Source organism: Macaca mulatta, chromosome 2 (assembly GCF_049350105.2).
Source record: "Macaca mulatta isolate MMU2019108-1 chromosome 2, T2T-MMU8v2.0, whole genome shotgun sequence".
Classification (NCBI taxonomy): Eukaryota; Metazoa; Chordata; class Mammalia; order Primates; family Cercopithecidae; genus Macaca; species Macaca mulatta.
The window spans coordinates 117,926,323-117,944,922 of NC_133407.1; the positions used below are offsets into that span (position 1 = coordinate 117,926,323).

Below are 18,600 nucleotides of genomic sequence, written 5' to 3' on the forward strand. Positions count from 1 at the left end.
CTGGCCCAGAGTAGTGATTTCTAAAGAAGGACATAGGATACATCTCTGCACTGCAGGGAGTAAATATTGAAATATCTCTTTTAAAATGCCTATTTTTGTTTAAGTTTAGAGTATACGTGATAGAGCAGTAGTATATTATGATAATGTCCATAATCATGATATTTATACAGTATAATATTGTACATAAATATATCTTATTTGTAGGCATATGCTGACTTTTTTTGCTGATAGAAATATGCATTTTTAAAAATTCAGAGACAGTTTAAAGGAAGTTTTTATGAGTTATTTTGCGGCAAATTATCTCACCATGTCACAGATAATTAGAGGAAGTAGTGATAGAGTATTACAGTCTGCTTATTATTAGGGACTAACAAGCATCATTATTAAAGGGCACTGCTGAGTTAGGTTCCCGCAGCCTCTCTCTCACCTCTCCCGTAGGCTCCCTCCTCTGTTCCAGGGCACCCTGCAGTTACAGCAAGGAGTGCTTCGTCACCTGGTGTCTGGACTTCTGACTTGATTAGGAGTTCTTTGAAGGCAGAGCAGTATGTCTTTGTGCCGTTGGTGTCTCTGCTCCCACCTCAGTGCCTGGTTTCCCAAATGTTTGGTGATTGAATGAGGGAGGGAGGGAGAAAGGGAGACCTATCCATTGCTTTCTAACATTGTCCTTGGCATGCTGGAAACCATAAAGTAAAGCAAATTGTTTTCTGGCAATGAGAAATCATTTATCCCCATACAATTCTTTTCTGCCTCATATGCCATCTAAGCAGAAGGTTTATATTCCTCAGGCAACTTTTCTCTGGATGGAGACAGACTCACAGGACCTGGCTTGAGTTCCAGCTTGGCTGCTTATTAGCTCTGTGACGTCTGTGTAGAAATTGATTCTCCTCTTGGGTGGGGGAAAGGGAGTGTCTCAGTTTCCCCACCAGTACAGTAAATGAGTTGGAGTGACCCAACTGTCAGAGGTATGTGAACCAGAGCAACTCCATCTTAGGAGCTCTGTAAAATAAGGCTGAAACCTAAGGGCTACCTTCCTAGACGGTTAAGGCATTCTCAGTCACAGGATGAGATAGGAGGTCAGCACAAAATACAGGTCATAAAGACCTCGCTGATAAAACAGGTTACAGTAAAGGAACTGGCCAAAACCCACCAAGACCAAAATGGCTACGAGAGTGACCTCTGGTCATCCTCACTGCTGCTCTCCTACCAGCGCCATGACAGTTTACAAATGCCGTGGCAACATCAGGAAGTTATCCTATATGGTCTAAAAAGGGGGGACATGAATAATCCACCCCTTTTTTAGCATGTAATCAAGATATAACCATAAAAATGCGCAACCGGCAGCCCTCGGGGCTGCTCTGTCTATGGAGTAGCCATTCTTTTATTCCTTTACTTTCTTAATAAACTTGCTTTCACTTTGCACTGCAGACTCACCCTGAATTTTTTCTTGAGTGAGATCCAAGAACCCTCTCCTGGGGTCTGGATCGGGACCCCTTTCCTGTAACACAACCTCCAGCTGTGTCTGTTTTTCCTTCATAATTTTGCCTTATCTGAGTAGTACCTGTAGAAATGTTTAACAGAATGTTTTTCTTTACGTTTTCTTCTTTTATTCAATTTATTTTTTAAAGCAGGCTTTACAAACTACTGTCGAAGGGAAACCAGCTGGGCATAGAAGAAGATACCTAAGAGGGAGAGTAAATCCAAAGAGCCTTGCTCAATTTTGGCTCTGCCATGGACTGCAAGGCTTTCATCGGAGACCGGTGGTGAGAGGGCGGAGGAGCTGGGATGGGAGTTCCTGAGAGGCTGAGACATTGTTTTTCCTTGTCTCAATTAAGAGGCATCAAGGAGAACAGGAAAAGGAAGACTTTTTTTCTCTGTGAGGCTCAGTGTCACTTAATGGGGTGTCTAGCGACTACCTCTTGTCACTCCCCAAAGCACCTCTAAGCCTAACATCATCTCCACTGGCCTCTGCCTTTGCCATGGAAGATGCTAAGTCTTTGCAGTCTTAGACAGGACATGATTAGTTCCAGGTCTCTCTTGATGCTTTTTCTTTCTTTCTTTTTTTTTTTTTAATTGCGTGTGTAGAATCTGAATCAAAGTTTTGAGGGAAATCAGGTGTCGTTTTCTGTTAAATACAGGGAGCTGGAAATATCCCACTTGTGTCATGGCATCTGTCCTCCCATGCCAGGATTTATAGGTTGCTGCCCCTGAACCTCGGGACTGACTGGACCTTGCGTGGGGGCTGGGGGTAAGGGAAGAGGGTTGAAAAAAAGTTCCCATCCTCAAGCAGGAGGAAGCCATATCCTGGCTCAAGGTATTCGATGTCCCTGCCTTGAAGTTGGGGTGTTGTTAGTTCACACCTGATTCTTGATGATTCATTTGTAAGTGTCACTTCTTGAGATGACCGTAAAACATGGCATGGAGGTGATGAGATGGATAATAGGATACAGAAGTCTCCGCCAGAGCAACCTGGCCCACCACTGTCATCCAGTGTCTGGTCCAACTCAGCACCAGGGAGCGCAGCTGTCTGAAGAGATCCTTTTGGGCTGTTGGAATAGCCAGCATCCACGAGAATGACATGGAATTGATTACTCCTTTCGAAAACCAAATAGCCTTTGCCATAGTTACCTGTCTCCTCTTCATGATATGTAGATGTTAATTGTATTTGGGATCTCTGTGAATTTGTTTGACATGGCATAATTGTTACCTGTTATTCTTCTCATGTGGTCTTAAAAATTAATATACCTTCTTGGGGAAACAGTTTTAGGTTTACAGAAAAATTAAGCAGAAAGTACAGAGAATCCCCATTTACTTCTTTCCTGACCCCTCCCGTTTCTCGCATTATTAACATCTTACATTAACCTGGTACATTTGTTGCAATCAAACAAATACTGATATAATACTATTAACCAAAGTTTATAATTTCCATTAGAGCTCATTCTTTGTGTTGTTTAGTTCTAAGGGTTTTAACAAATGTGTAATGTCCTGTATCTGTCAATTACAGTATCATACAGAATAGTTTGGCTGCCCTAAAAATCCGCTGTGCTCTTGGCAACCTTTGATCCTTTTACTGTCTCTATAGTTTTGCTTTTTCCCTATAATTTTAAATAATTGGGATAAAATGTATACAACAAAGTTTCATTTTAACCATATTCAGTTTTTGAGTATACAATTTTAAGCATACGGTTTCAAATGCACATGTATTTTTAATGGATTTAGATTTGGGCAAGTGGCTAACTGTGAAGGTTACAAACGTGATGAAGAAAATGACAAAGCCAGACATATTGTTCATGGCGGGGGCCAATTGCAGTGTTGATGGAGTCTTGACCACAGGCAGCACTGTGCTGCATATTTTATATGCAAGGGCCCTGTTGGCACCTTATGCCTGCTGGACAGGCAGATGTTGTTATTACCCCCTTTACCCCTCACACATAGGAAGGAGCTGCAGGGCGGGAGTGGCTGAGGCCATCAATGAGAAAGCTTTGATTAAACCCCCATCTGCCCAACCCAAAATTTCCGTCTCTTCACCTGTGCACTTTCCTGCTGGCATGGAGACTTGAAGAAGTGTTTTAAATGCCCTTTGGGGGTGTAGGGGAGCTGTAGTATGAATTCCCTTTCATTTTGGAGACCAGCTGAAGTGGGGATCTTTACTCTGCCTTATTAATAAGTTCTTTAGATGGCAACTTAAGATGATGCCTCAGCTTTCTGCTGCTCATGTTTCTATCAGATTTGATGGATGCCTTGTAATGAACACCCTAAATGCAGAATCTACTTATTTCTATATGAAACATCAGATGTCTGTGGGATACAGAGAAAAGAATGAGATTGTGCTGTGTCAGGACCAAAATAACTTATGTTGGTTGACTTAAAAAAAAAAGAAAAAACCACCATGGGCTCCTTCTTCATAGAAGGCTCCTTTAGAGTCCAATTGCCAGGTGACCCCGTGGATCTGGTGAGATGATTCCAGGCTCCTGTCAGTCCTATCCCCAACAGAAATGGTGCTTCCTTGCCTGGGACCCACCGTGCATGTACAAATGACCTCAGTTTCCTTCCATTTGCTGACCTATTTGTGGGCCCTAGAAGGCAGGACCCTCCCATGGGGCTTGGTACACCATAGGCTGTTAATAAATGTTTATTTAATAAATGCACTTGTATAGGGCTATCTGATTTCAAAGCAGGCCCATATACAGAAAGCCACATCATACATTTATTTGACTCCTATGTATTTATGTGAATACAAAGAAGTTAATGTTTCTTAAAAAAATTCTAAGATTATTCTGCTCTTGGGTTCATTGGAGTGATGAGTTGATTGCATCATAGGTTTAATCCAGAACACCCAAGGTGTCAGAGAGGAAATAAATGTTCACTTCTTGACGGTAATCCAGTTTTCTAACCTCTCTGCTGCCCTTTGAATGGATTCAACATAGTCAATTATCATTCCTTTTGGAATTTGGCCCTTGTTGCTCTCAGCCTGAGTAGGTATTGATACGTTTTGGTGGAGTTCTTTTTGATTTCACTGGCTGGTATTGTAGCTGAAAGAGCTGTGATCCATGATTTATTGAAGCATTTTAACTGCAAGATAAAATATTTTTTAATTGACAGAATCTCCATACTCAAGTCAAAATGGGTAATTTTCTTATAATTTTATTGCTGATGTTCTGGTGTCTACAATATTGTGTTTCAAGTTAGAAAATGCATGATACTGTGAACTCAGCGGAGACAGCTATTTCTTTTTAAATGGAAATTCGAAGCACACTAGCAGGACTCTCTCGTTCACAGAAGAAACACTGCTGTTTCTTTGGCCGTAACTCACGTTTTTCTTATTCTGGGGATTATTGCAAATGGCACTAAAATTATTTGCTCATCTTTCTTTTCTGTCAAGAAGAGAGATGCTGTGTCAGAAACACACATAATTGAGACTGCTGCTTTTTTATTTTTATGTTTTGAGATGGAGTCTTGCTCCGTCACCCAGGCTGGAGTGCTATGGTATGATCTCCACTAACTGCAGCCTCCACCTCCCAGTTCAAGTGAGTCTCGTGCCTCAGTCTACCCAGTAGCTTGGATTACGGGTACGTACCACCGTGCCTGATTTTTGTATTTTTAGTAGAGACGGGGTTTCATTATGTTGGTCAGGCTGGTCTTGAACTCCTGATCTTAAGTGATTCTCCCACCTTGGCCTCCCAAAGTGCTGGGATTACGGGCGTGAGCCACTGCGCCTGGTTGACTGTTATTTTTTTGATTATTAGCATCCTGCAGTAGGAAGTGAGAGACTCTTGGCTGTGTCCCAGGGAGGGAGAGAGAAAATGGGTCTGGGGTGGTGGAAAACTAAAGAAAGGTATTTCGGGGACGGGGTGCTGAGTTTCTGAGCTGTTCTTGCAATTGCAGCTCTCAACTCCATAGTCACACTGTGGGATTCAAGAACAGGGACTTAAGAGGGTGGCATGAAGCAGAGCAAGAGGTGCCCACACACCCCGAGCCTGCTGAGACTGGGGATTGCATGCATCGTGGCCTGGCCTCCTGCAACCATTCGTTCTGAACGTTGCGCTTTCTCATTAGGAATCTCTCATTATGAGACATTCCTGAGAGGCGGCTCTTTTTAGGAATTCCGAAGCAAAGACTTCATCGAGCCCATCAGCAATACCAGCCCCATCTGTCACACCTCCTCACCACAGCCCTTAATGGCTCCCCTGACTCTGAGCCAAGCTGTTTGCTCCTTATCTTTTTGGAGCATTGCTGTGTTTATCTTTATTTCACTATGCTCCTTTAATTTTTGTCTGTCTAACTTTTCATTATTTGCTTCCTTATCTATACAATCTCCCACAAGCTTCTTTTTTCTTTTTAATTAGGTTTAAGCCTCATTGTACACAAAGCTTCCTGAAAAATCACTCTCCCCTCCGCCAGGCATCCATCACGTCTTCACATGAGAGCAGGCCCATCTTGGCTTTCTTGGGATATATCCGATCATGACTTCTTCAAGTTCTTAACTCAGTGTTTAACCTCAGTCCTCTTTCCTGTACCTGAGCATCAGGAATCTGGGTTCTTGTTCTCATTGTTCAGAGTGGTTGCTCACCTTCTATGTGTCTGGGTATGCTGGCTGCCATGACGTAAATTCTCTTAAACACATTCCTTGGACAGAGAGCCCATTTGTTCAGACACTGGTCATGCATTTGTCTTGTGTTTTGGCTACTGGTGCCTCTTTTGACATTTTATGTCCAAAGTAGGTAAATTCAATTATGCCTTCAATTCTGGCTGCTGATCATGGAAGACATCACTTACCTCCCAGTGGGCAGTGTTTCCTTCCCTCTTCCAGTTCAAATTCTGTTCTTTCAGAACTTGTATTGTGAGGGCATTTGAATGGGGAGTGTCTCCTCCTCTTTTTTTTTTTTTTTTAATTAAAAGCTATTAAAATAACTGTATTTTCTTGCTGATAACTCCAAATGGGTTTCTAGTTACACAGTGTTACTTTAGTTCTTATGTGTTTATTTAAATGGATATTTCAGATAAGTATAATATATTTTCTAATGGAGATTAATCACTTTTTCATTTTTTTTTTAATATTAAGCATCTATTGCGTTTTAGGTTCTATGCCAGGTCCCAAGATAGAGAGGTGAAGAAGACAGATAATGGCCTTTCTCTCTCTGGGCTTAAAGTCTGAGTGTCAGTGGGAGTGGAGAGGTACTACTGACTACTTTAGGATTAGCTTTCAGAGGCTTTACTGACAAAAGCGTAGGCTATTTTAGGTTCTTCTAAGCTAACTGCAAAATAGTTTACACTTTCACATTTTGTACATGCTTTATTGGAGCGTAGTTAGAAACATCTAGGAGTTTCAAGATGATGGGCTCAACTGTTCTGTTATCAACACCAGGCACATTGTATCCTCTTGCTGACAACCCAGGCAAATGCTCCACAAGAGTGAGCTTTCCAGATACTCGAAGCATCAACCTTGTAAAATATTGTGAAGTTTGTGGGACATATGTCTTCAATGTGTTCTCTACCTATCTGCTTACCTGAATGGTATTATAACTTATCATTTCTTTTGTGGCTCTGTCTCACGGCTTTTAACACTCATTGTGACACAGTCACTTGGTAAGGGCATACAGAGGCTGTTTGCTTCTGGGTCAGATGTTTCTAGGCTGCTTGGATTTTGGGATCTTGAGTCTGAATTTTTTTTTTTTTTTTTTTTGAGATGGAGTCTCACTGTGTTGCCCAGGCTGGAGGCGCGATCTCAGCTCACTGCAACCTCCACCTCCTGGGCTCAAGCAATTCTCCTGCCTCAGCATCTCAAGTAGCTGGGATTACAGGTACCCACCACCATGCCCAGTTAATTTTTGTATTTTTAGTAGAGTGGTGGTTACCCCATGTTGGCCAGGCTGGTCTCGAACTCCTGACCTCGAGTGATCCGCCTGCCTCGACCTCCCAAAGTGCTGGGATTACAGGTGTGAGCCTCTGTGCCCAGCCTTGAGTCTGATTGTTACACATTTTTCTGTCTCTTTTTTCCTTGTCAGCCATTGGTGGCTTCCCGCTGCTGCTTGCTGCCATTTTAAATTTTGCTGCATCTAAATGTGTTGTGACTTGGGAAGTCATATAAACAAGATTGTTGGAATGGTGTTCAAACTAATAGTCAAAGTGTTTGTGTTCTCTGTTCTTGTTGTCAGCTTTGTCTCCATGTTTGAAGGTTCTGAGTAACTAAGGGTAGTTGTGTTGTAATAACTTGAAAGCATGCTTCATTCAGTTCAGCAGTTTATATGGTTCCACTTTGTGTTTATAAGGTGAGAAGCTCCCTTTCTACAAGCCAGATGGTAACCTCCTCTTTAGACTCACTGCACTACCAAGCGCATTACTCTTTGCTAAGACAGTTCTTGGAACCCCTGCACTGGCCTCTCTGCCTGCCACCCCATATAATAGCAGGGCTGTGTCCTGTTGCCAGGTAACTTTTATAAAGCACATCCTACTTTTATCATTCATTGCTCAGCTGTCTCTCGGCCTCCTGGTGCCTTATGCAATAAAATGCATATGCCTAATCATAGCATTCAAAGATCTCTGCAGAATAGTCCGAAGCTACTCATCAGATTCATTTAAACCCAAGTTGGATACTTCCTCTGCAGAATCTGATTTCTCCTTTGTAGCACTTCTCTCAGAGTCTGCAGCAAATTCTCCCTCCTGGTCTTCATGACTCTTGGCGCTTTGCTTTTGACGACCTGTACTGCATGGATGCATGGATACATTTGCTTGTGTTATTTCCCCAGGTGATGATAGGCCAGGGCATTCTTATTTGTTCTTATAATCCGCTTGGACTTGGTGCAATGGAAAGTCAGACAGCAAAGGGGTCAGAGCATAGCAGGTGTACCTGATTTCTAGTCCTGAGTCTGCCTCTCTGTCCATCACTGTGCAAGCTAACTTTATTCCTGGGGGCCTCTACTGAGTTGTTTATAAAATAAAGGTGGTAGTAGCACCTACTTCATAGGATTTGTGTGAGGACAAGAGTCCTAGGGTACTGGTACAATTAAAGACAGTGGTGTGGTGTTGATGGTTGTGTATTATTAGTCCTCCTTGGAGTAGTAGTATTATTACCCCTGCAAGATATTCAATAAATGCTTGCTAAAGTGAACTGAACCTTAACAGTTTGCTCTGTGCCGATCACAGACATCAACCTGGGAAAAGTCAGTTGTAACTCAAGAGGTCACAACAAGTAAATCAGTGTGTGAAAAAGTCACAGACATAACAACGGCAGCTCCTGAGGTTTGGAAAGGCCCTTCCCAGTCGCATCAGGCACTTCTGGTCCCCCAGGGAGCAGTGGAGCCCACGCTGGATGGCACAAAGCCCCGGCAGTTTGGGGTGCTTCCACAAATTGCAGCATGCTCCCAAATGTCACCTTCAACTATGAGTAGACAGGCAGTGGGGCTTACTTTATTCAAGGAAAATATATACCAATGTTAGTGACAATTAACTTCCAGAAGTTTTGGGATACAGTCGTGGTCATAAATCTTGGTAAGTTCTGACCAATAAATTTGGTGGTTTTCTTAAACAATTTTTTTAAAATTTTAATTCTTGTGGGTACGTAGTAGGTGTAAATATTTATGAAGCACACGAGATGTTGTCATACAGGCATGCAGTGTGAAATAGGACATCATGAAGAATGGGGTATCCATCCCTGCAAACATTTATCCATTGAGCTGCAGACAATTCATTTATACTCTTTAAGTTGTTTTAAAATGTATAATCATTATTGACCATAGTCAGCCTGATGTGCTGTCAAATAATAGATCTTACCTGTTCTCTCTGTTTTCTTTTTTTGTACCCATTAACCATCCCTGCTTCCCCCACTAGCCAATTTGGTGGTTTTCTTGTCACCTTATGTAAGTCGTGCAGTCTTACTGGTAGAGCTATTCCCTCAAAGTCAGAAATAGCAGGATAGTTAGGGAAGCAGAATTTCTTCGTAGCTCTGAAAGAAATGCAGAGATGGAAACGTGAAATCCTTGGGACTGGTTGATGTCTTCTTATGGTTTGTAACCAGCAGCTGAGTGCAGAATCTCTGAGCCGGATTAACATGGGTTTGAATCTCACCTTAGCCCCCAACCAGCAGTGTAACCCTGGTTCAGCAGGTTTTGGTATAAGAAGGTCCAGGAATAGGACCTTTTTTTTAATAAAAGTATTTTTTATACTTTTTATCGCTGTGTTTTCCAGGTGGTTTTGATTATCATTGGAGTTTGGGAACCACATCTCTAAAGCAAGGCATTCTGCTGAGTTATCTAGCAGTTCCCACCCACCCCCTACTCTTTCCCAGTCATGCAGTAGCACAGAGTGATGTTTGAAAATGCCAGCCTCAGCCCTGCATCCTGAAATGACCTTGTGGAAACATTCCCTTGTCTCCTGGTGGGCTTTAGGGAAGGCAGTAGAGTAGGGAGATGAAATGCCAGAGAAATTGGCCAAACCACCTCCCTGCAGACTTGGGCTTCTTGCCACCTGGTCCTGGTCTGAAAGTTAGGCCAGTCAGCCTTGCTCCAGGAGAGGTGCAGAAGCCTCAGGAAAGGCCCCTCGGGGTGATGCTTGGTCCTGTACTGAGGAGAACTATTCTTCCATCTAGAAGTTCTTCCTGGCAGGACAGCTTTTTATCATGTTTGCCCAAGATTCCCATTACTCTTATTTGCCTTCTGTGTATAGCTTTGGCCATTATTTTCTTTCCCCTTTAGTGTTTACTCTGTCAAATATTTAAGGGCAGTTATCATGTCTCTTTAGCCAAGCTATACACATTCAAGGTCCTTTCAACTTCGCACATAAATCTCAGCCTTCCAGCCCCTCAACACCTACCCATACGTGCTGTGCAGTGTTTGCTTTGGATCAGATCTTGGAAGTGGAGGAATTTTTCTCCTTAGAGTTATTGGCATCAGTGTGCACTTTATGAGTCTGCTGCAAACACCCTCACACAGGGAATTAAGGAGACACGATCCAGTTTGCTATTGTTTTAAGGACAGCCCAGGGCCTTTTTGCCCTTCTGATGATATCTCTTTAAATTGAATTTGAGATATGGGCAAAAGTCAACAAGGACTAGTGTTTCAGTTACTTTAAAGCTTATAAAGTATGAGGGATTTTTTAAGGCCTAAAACCAAAAAAGGAAAAAAATGCAAATATAATTAAAAAAATGGCAAACAGTGCTGTGGTGAGCTGCAAGTCAAATGAGGTTCTGGTGGTTTTCATTCCAAGGGCCCCTCCTGAGTGTCTCTGGGTCTCTTTGTTGTGTGGTCAGTTTTCTGTCAGTGCTCTCACTTCTAAGCAAAGCCAATTAAATGAATGCAAAATTAGCCAAAAGGAAAAAAAAAACAGGCAAAATGATTTAAGTATTCAATTTAATTCCTCTTGTCATTCTACCTTGAGGCTGGAGAGTGGAATCTAAGACCATGTCTGATGGACCCCTTGGGCTACTTGGTTCTCATGTGTCTCTCCCTGGGCTTGAGTGGGATTCTAGCATTTACTGATACATATATTTTGTACAGCATAGTCTCTAAATGTAAGCCAGTGACTGTAGCTTTTGCTCAACAACAATAATAAAAACAAAAACCTTTTGCAACACCAGAGAGGAAAATGACTGTGTTGGATGTATTGAAGGATGGCTTATGCATTTTTATTCCTTCAACAAAATATTTATTGTGGATTTTCTCTGTCCTGTTTATATATCTTGGCACTTGAGATACCATTGTAAACAAACTTTATAGTTACAGCATGTGTGTGTGTATGGAAAATGGTAAGTATGCTTCAGAGAATGGAAATGACACAAGAGAGTGAGTGGGGTAGCCTCTTCAGAGTGGGAGATCAGGGGCCGTCTGTCTGCAGATGTGACAGTTTGACAGTGGGATCTGAATGGCCTGAAGGACGAGGCTGAGGAGATGGACAGGGCTGGATTATGTACAGCTTTGAGGCTAAGGTTGGGAATGTAGATTGTACTTGAAGTGCAACTGGAGGCCACTGAAGTGTTTCCAGCAGGAGGAGATGTGATCTGATTTCCGATCTGGGCACTCCGGCTGCTGTGTAGAGACCGGTCTGTAGGAGCTAGGGTGGAAATAAAGGCCAGCGAAGGGGCTCTGGCACTCATCAGTGAAGTGATCTGAAAATGGGGTTGCATCAGTAGAGATGGAGAGAGGTATGGTCAGGATATATTTGAAGTTAGAGTCATCAGGATTTGTTCATAGGTTGGCCACGGGGAAGCATGTGTGGGAGAGAGAGAAACGAATGATGCTCCTAAACATTGCTCTACAGCCTTCAGTTCTACTGTGGCCATGTTACGTTCGAGATGTCTATTACACATGTACCTGGAGATGTAAAAGATGCCATTGGATCTGTGAGGCCTAAGCCCAGGGCAGGAGTCAAGGCAGGAGATGGAGGCCTTGGAGGATTGACGTAGGGATGGTATATTAAGTCATGTGTCTAGGAAGAGGCTCCAAACAGGAAGAGAGAAGAAGAGCCCATTTGGACTGCATGCCCAGTTCACAGCATCAACTCGAGTTAGTCTGGAGACTCCAAAGTGCAAGTGCATGTGTAGCCGAGCTCTTCACTGCTGATTTCACTGATTGCTCTGAAGGCTGGTTATGGGGCCAGTGACCATGGAACTGCTAAGTCCTTGGTCAGTAGGGTATTTGGAGGTCCCCAGGACTGTCTGGACCAACCACATCCTGGATTGATTTTCTTGCGAATTGCAGACTTCCCGGCTGACGTAATCTGTGATGACAATCCCGCAATGTTCTGATTGGTGGGGTCGGGGAGAGTGGGGGCGGCTCCCACAGTGAAATTTGGACAGCTTTTGACGGAGCCAGGGTCAAAAATGTAGGTTAGTTCTCATTCACCAAAGAGAGAACTTACGGAAGAAAACTGAGTTGAACTTACGGGGTGGTGTTTCAGAATTATCCTTTTTGGCCCTCTCTGTGTGGGCTGCTATTGTCCATCTGAAACACATCGTTGTTGTGTTATATATGAATTAAAAACTGTTTTTCAGAGTTGCTTTTTCTCTTTGCTGAGAACTTCCAGAGTTCTGTGCCAACAGGAGGCCTCAGGTCACTGCAAAGACACTGCTGACTCAGTTTTTTGTACCTAATGAATCTTTATTGGCACCGAGGTCTAACCTTGACACAGTGTGGTGAGTTATGCCTTGGCAGCCACTCTTAGGCACTGCATTCCTGTCCCTGTGAAACTCTTTATAAATAATATGGGCTGGCTCACAGACGCTACCAGCACACAGAGCCTTCGAGTAGTCTTAAAAAATGGGAAGTAGATGGGATGGTGGCCTTAAAATATAAGGAGTGTTCGGCGTTAAGTGTTGATGAATATCACTCTAAAAATAGTGAACAATTTTTGTCAGTGCGGTTTATTGAAAATGGGCCGTATGAGTCTATAAAGTCTGTAACAGTGGTATTAATTTTAAAAACTTGCATTCCTCCATCATCAGTGTTTTTTAAAAAGCACTTTCAGGACTGATAAACATTCTTGATTCAGACTCTCTACCAGCACTTCCTCGTTTTAGCTTCTATGTCACTCTTCTCCCTGGGTTTTCTGGCAGGGAAAATTCTTCCTGGTACTTTGCAAAAATACAGTTGTATGAAGCTTACTTAGGGCCTTTGTTTTGCCATTTTGGAGACATATGTAGGATCCCCTCCTTGTGGGCTGCCATGACTGGGGGCTCACCATGAAAGGTGACCACACATGGCTCCTCCCTTAGCTTTGGTTCCTCTTGGGGTGATGTGATCGTGGTTGTTGACACCCTAGTCTGTGCCACACTGTGAGCTCTGCAAGTGCATCTTGTTCGCCACTCTGTTATCCGTGGCACCTTGTTGCCCAAAGCATAGGAGGGACTTAATGCGTATCTATTAAATGAATGAGACATGGTCAGTGGATACAGTTAAACTTAGAATAAACAAGTCATTGTGTGGACTCGAGCATATTGAATATCAAATCTTGCCTTTTGAAACACAAGTGCATTCCCAAAAAGCTATCATAAATTGATGTGATCACATTCACATCTTTTTTATTGAAATATAAAGTGCTCAACACCAGTTGCTGGTGAGGATGTGAAGCAATAAGAGCTCTTGTTCATTGCTGGCAGAAATGCAAAACGGTAACAGCCACTTTGGAAGACGACTTGGCAGTTTCTTATAGGACTACACATATTCTTACCATATGATCCAGCAATTGAGCTCTTTTGTATTTACCCAAATGAGTTGAAAACGTATGTCCAAAACCTGCAAGCAAATGTTTATAGCAGACTTATTCACAATTGCCAAAACTTGAAAGCAACCAAAATATGATTTAATAGGTGAATGGATAGGCAAACTGTGGTACTCCAGACAATGGAATATTACTCAGTGATAAAAAGAAATGGCCTATCAAACTATGAGAAGACATGGAGGAAATTTGAGTACATACTGCTAAGTAAAAGAAGCCAGTGTGAAAAGGCTACATGCTGCATGATTCCAACTATATGCCATTCTGGAGAAAGAAAACTGTGGAGACAGAAAAAAGATCAATGGTTTCCAGGGGTAGGGGAGAAGCAGAGAGGAATAGATAGAACACAGGGAAGTTTTAGGGCCATGAAACTACTTTGAATGATACTGTAATGTTGGACACATGTCAAAACCCATAGAAAGTACAACACCAAGAGTTAGCCCTAATGTAAACTATGGGCTTTAATGAATAATGATGGCTCATCAGTTGTAACATATGTGCTACATTAATGCAAGATGTGAAGAACAGGGGAAATTGTGTGTGTGAGGTGCAGGTGGGTGAGACAAGGTGGTATATGGGAGTTCTATTTTCTTCTCAATTTTTCTGTAAATTTAAAATCTCTCCAAAATATAAAATTAATTAAAAAGTGCTTTAGAAACAGCCTGTTTTGTTTTAACCACTAGGTTTATTTAAAAAGTATTATTTGTCTCTTAATTGAGAATTCATCCAGTTGTTGCTTTGTGAAGAAGAATATACAATTTTGTTTAAGGAAAGGACACCACCTCCCTCTGACTGCAAGGAGGTCCGGTTGTGACATTTTGGCATTAACATTCAGCATTCAAGTGAATCAAATCACTGGGTTCAAATGAACCACTCGATGTCTGCATGCCCAGGTTTTATCATCTGTAAAATTAGGATGATAATGCCTGAGGATACTTAAAATCAGAGTCCTGTGGAGGGAGAACTGGGGCGCCTCAAGGCCCTTGAGCAATCTGCCAGGCTGAGAGACGTCCTAGCGGGAGCTGCCTGGGCGAGGCATCTCCCTGCTGGCCATGGTTTCTTATCTGAAAAATGATCATGTTGTTCTCTCCAGCCCTGGAGCTTTGTAATTCCTATTCTGGTACTTAGCTTGGGAAATTGTCTATGAATCAAAAACACAGCAACTTGAGTATCAACCAGATGCAAACTAGAAGGCCAGTATTCAGTTATTAAAAGTCAAAACGTAGAGGGAAAAGTCCAGGAAGCAAATAGGATAATTAATTTTAATGGTTTATACTTGATATTTGTTGGCTGTGTTCTAGGACAATTTTTTTTTCCTTCCACCCTCCTTTGCTTCCTCCCATAAACACTTCCCACGTCCTTCCACTCAACCACCCTTTTATGTTGCAGGATATGTGAAAGGATATTATTATTATTATTATTATTTTTGAGACGGAGTCTCACTCTGTCGCCCAGGCTGGAGTGCAATGGCCGGATCTCAGCTCACTGCAAGCTCCGCCTCCCGGGTTTAGGCCATTCTCCTGCCTCAGCCTCCTGAGTAGCTGGGACTACAGGCACCCGCCACCTCGCCCAGCTAGTTTTTTGGATTTTTTAGTAGAGACGGGGTTTCACCATGTTAGCCAGGATGGTCTTGATCTCCTAACCTCGTGATCCACCCGTCTCGGCCTCCCAAAGTGCTGGGATTACAGGCTTGAGCCACCACGCCCGGCCGAAAGGATATTATTTACTGGATCTCCAGTAAATAATATAAGGCGCAGGGAGAGATGACGTAGTATATTTAGTATTTCATAACTATGCATTATGGGAGAAATGACCTTTTATTAAACAAATGTATTGCACTAGCTTAGAGAAACAAATAGAACATGGCTTCAGGGTCTATCCTCAAAATAGGTCTGTGCAAGCTCCCAAGTTCAAATGGGAAGTAACACTTCCCCAGGATCATGTTGCTCACCTTCAAGTAGGAATAAATGAAACTCTAGAAGATAATTGAGTTATTATTTCAAATATTCCCTGAAAACAAAGGTCTGGGAGATAAACTTTTGGGAGAGCCTGCTTAAATGTTGAACTGGCCCCTGCAGTATGAATTTGTCAGGCATGGGTGGAGGTCAGAGTGTGTGTTTTGGCATAGAGATAGAAAAGTCCCTGGCATGTTGACAATGTGATGACCAGGTCAAGTGAGTGAGCTGGCAGGTCCTAGACTGACACTAGGAACCCCACATAGCTTAGGCCTGGATGACAAAGGGTAATTTACGTCACGCAAGAAACCAATGTATCATATGGGAGTTCTCCAAGATATTTCCTCTGGAACACAAGTTCCAGGCGATACTCAGTGGAAATCAAGGGTTCCATGGTCAAACATATTTGAGAAGTGATTCTTGCTCCTTCATTATAGTTGCGTGACATCGATTAGTGTATAATTCTCAGATGTCTTGCAGTGAAGGAATCTGCTTAACTTTGTTGAAGCTGAAGCTGGCACTTCCCAAGCACTTAGTATTTGAAGATAGTATATATACCTTTTGCTTCACTTAAATCACCCACGATTTTCCAGACTAGCGAATTTCCCTGAAGAGATTTTGGGGCACTTCTCCATGCCATGAGGCCATCTAAGGTTTGGCAAAGGGGGTCATGCTCAGACCTCTGTTGTAGAGTTTCTGTTGGCAGGTGGAGGATATAGTAGGTGAATGACATGTATCAGGATGCCATTATAAGAACAAAAGGCAATGGCAACAAATTATGAGGATGCCAGGTGTGTTTTCAGCATCCTAGGCCAGGAGTTAGCAAACTATGGCCCATGGGCCAAATGTGGTTGGTCCCCCACCTATTTTTGTAAATAATGTTTATTGGAATGCAGCCATACCTTTTCTTTTATGTATCATCTTTGCACTGACACTGCAGAGTTGGCCGGCAAAGCCAAAAATATTTACCGTTTGGCTTTTTATAGAAATATTTGCTGACCCCTGCTCCAGGTAGTTGGTTGGATTGATTTCAGTCAGGCCAGAGTAAGAGAATTTTCTGTGTTATTCAGTTCTAGTTTCTTCAGACAGATGAATGAAAAACTATGTATGCAAACAAAATCGCAAATACTAAATTCTAGGAATCAGTTCTGACTTGAATTTTTAATAAAAGTGACAGAGACTGGGATTGTCAATCTGCCTTTTCAGCTCTAAACATTGCAGAGAACTGAAGACCTGTTTTCATTCCTGGTGGGCTCTGTTATCCCTCTTGTGGCAGGACTCAGGCTGCAGGGGTATCGAGAGGCCACCTTGTCCTGAGTTTTGGGCACTTAAGCTATCAGTCTTTACCTTTGGCCTGACCCTGGGCTATGTCATGACCCAGTAGGAATCTGGCTGCGGTTCTTGGCTCCTCTGTGCTCAGTTTCCTCTAGACATGTTGATACTGGCAGATGGTGCCTGCCCTGTCCCTTGGAGAGTAACTTTCTACACATATTTCTTGGGGCACATGTATTTATATACCATTCATAATGTAAAGTCTTGTGATGATAAAATATGTGGTTGCCCTGAAAAGTAGAGAGGGGCCGTTCAACTCCATCACTCCCAGAAGACAGATTTATATGGTCCAATCAAGATCTTGGCTGGCTAACACCCGGAATGTGTTTTATTTGGTTTTTCTATGTCTCATCCATATGGCTTTAAAAGATTCGAAAATGTAGCGTTTCAATGGTGTTAGAGTGTTTGAGTCTATAAAGTAAAAATTTCAAAAAAGAAGACCTTAAGAATGGTTAATATTTGTCACTGCACTTGTGGTAGCAAGTGTTAAAAAATTCCATACTTTCAGATAGCTGCACACAAAACATAAAAATGTAATATTTCTTAGCTGTGAAACATGCCAGTGAAAATGTTTACCATCTAATCATGAGTTGACTGTTGTTTTTATGGAAGGTTAAGTACCAAGGGAAGAATTCCACAGCATACCAAATAGGTGGTCATAAATGAAGTGGGCAGGTTGGTGTGGAACCTGTCAAGTGGGTTGAAGATACTGCATACCTGACTAAGGAGCTCTGGGTATCATGCCCAGGTCAAACAAAGCAGGCTAGCCTGGTGGACTGTGTGTCCTAACATCCCCAGCATGATCTGTCTGGTTTTTGATACTCATTGCAAAGGAAGTATCTAAGAATGATGAATTTTAGGCCCAGTTCAGCCTCTCAGATTTTGCTTATGAGCATATTCACTTTATTTTTTTTTTCGTTTGAGGCTCAGAAAATACCATTTACTTTGTGATTTCATGATGGGCAGAGACCTGCATTACAATCAGCGACATCCATGATGTTTGCAAAATTTGATTTTTTTAAACAGTATGAGGCACCTGTTGTAGCTAAAGAAAGCTTTGCATTTAAAAATGAGGCAGCTGTAGATGATGTTTAAAGACTAGGCTTGTGGTTGACTGTGAACTGACAGGTTTGGTGACCTTGGGTGGGGTCTAAGCCTCAGGTTTTTTGTCTGATATAATGGGAATGATAGTAGCTACCTTACCAGCCTTCTAGGCTTGTGAAAGTTATCCAAAGAGAGAGACAGGAGAGGATCTAAGAGATGCAAGCTAGTGGTTGAAGTGACAGACAGCTCCCTCTCTGCAGGAAGTCTCATGAAGTCTGGTGGAATTTTATGCGTGTGTGTGTGTGTGTGTGTGTGTGTGTTTGTACATGCATACATTTTACTCAGCATGCAGATAGGCCTGTGTGGGTTATGAAAACTAACCACCAACATGAGCGTAACAGCTCCTGGGAGCTGAGTGATTATGATATGCTCAGCACTTCCCATAACTGATTTCTCGTCTTTGCAGCAACACCACAGTTAGTAGGCATGGCACCCACCATAACAAATCACCACGCGTGTAGCAGCATAAGTCAATGCTGGTTTATCATCATCATCTCTAGTTCAG

The 18,600-nt window shown here is 42.4% G+C and overlaps 1 protein-coding gene across 5 annotated transcripts in view; it reads left to right on the forward strand.

Annotated features, from left to right (window-relative positions):
* The window catches only part of CACNA2D3 (calcium voltage-gated channel auxiliary subunit alpha2delta 3), a 941,064-nt gene that overhangs the window by 221,209 nt on the left and 701,255 nt on the right, over positions 1–18,600 (forward strand). The gene's annotated exons all lie outside the window — the stretch shown is intronic.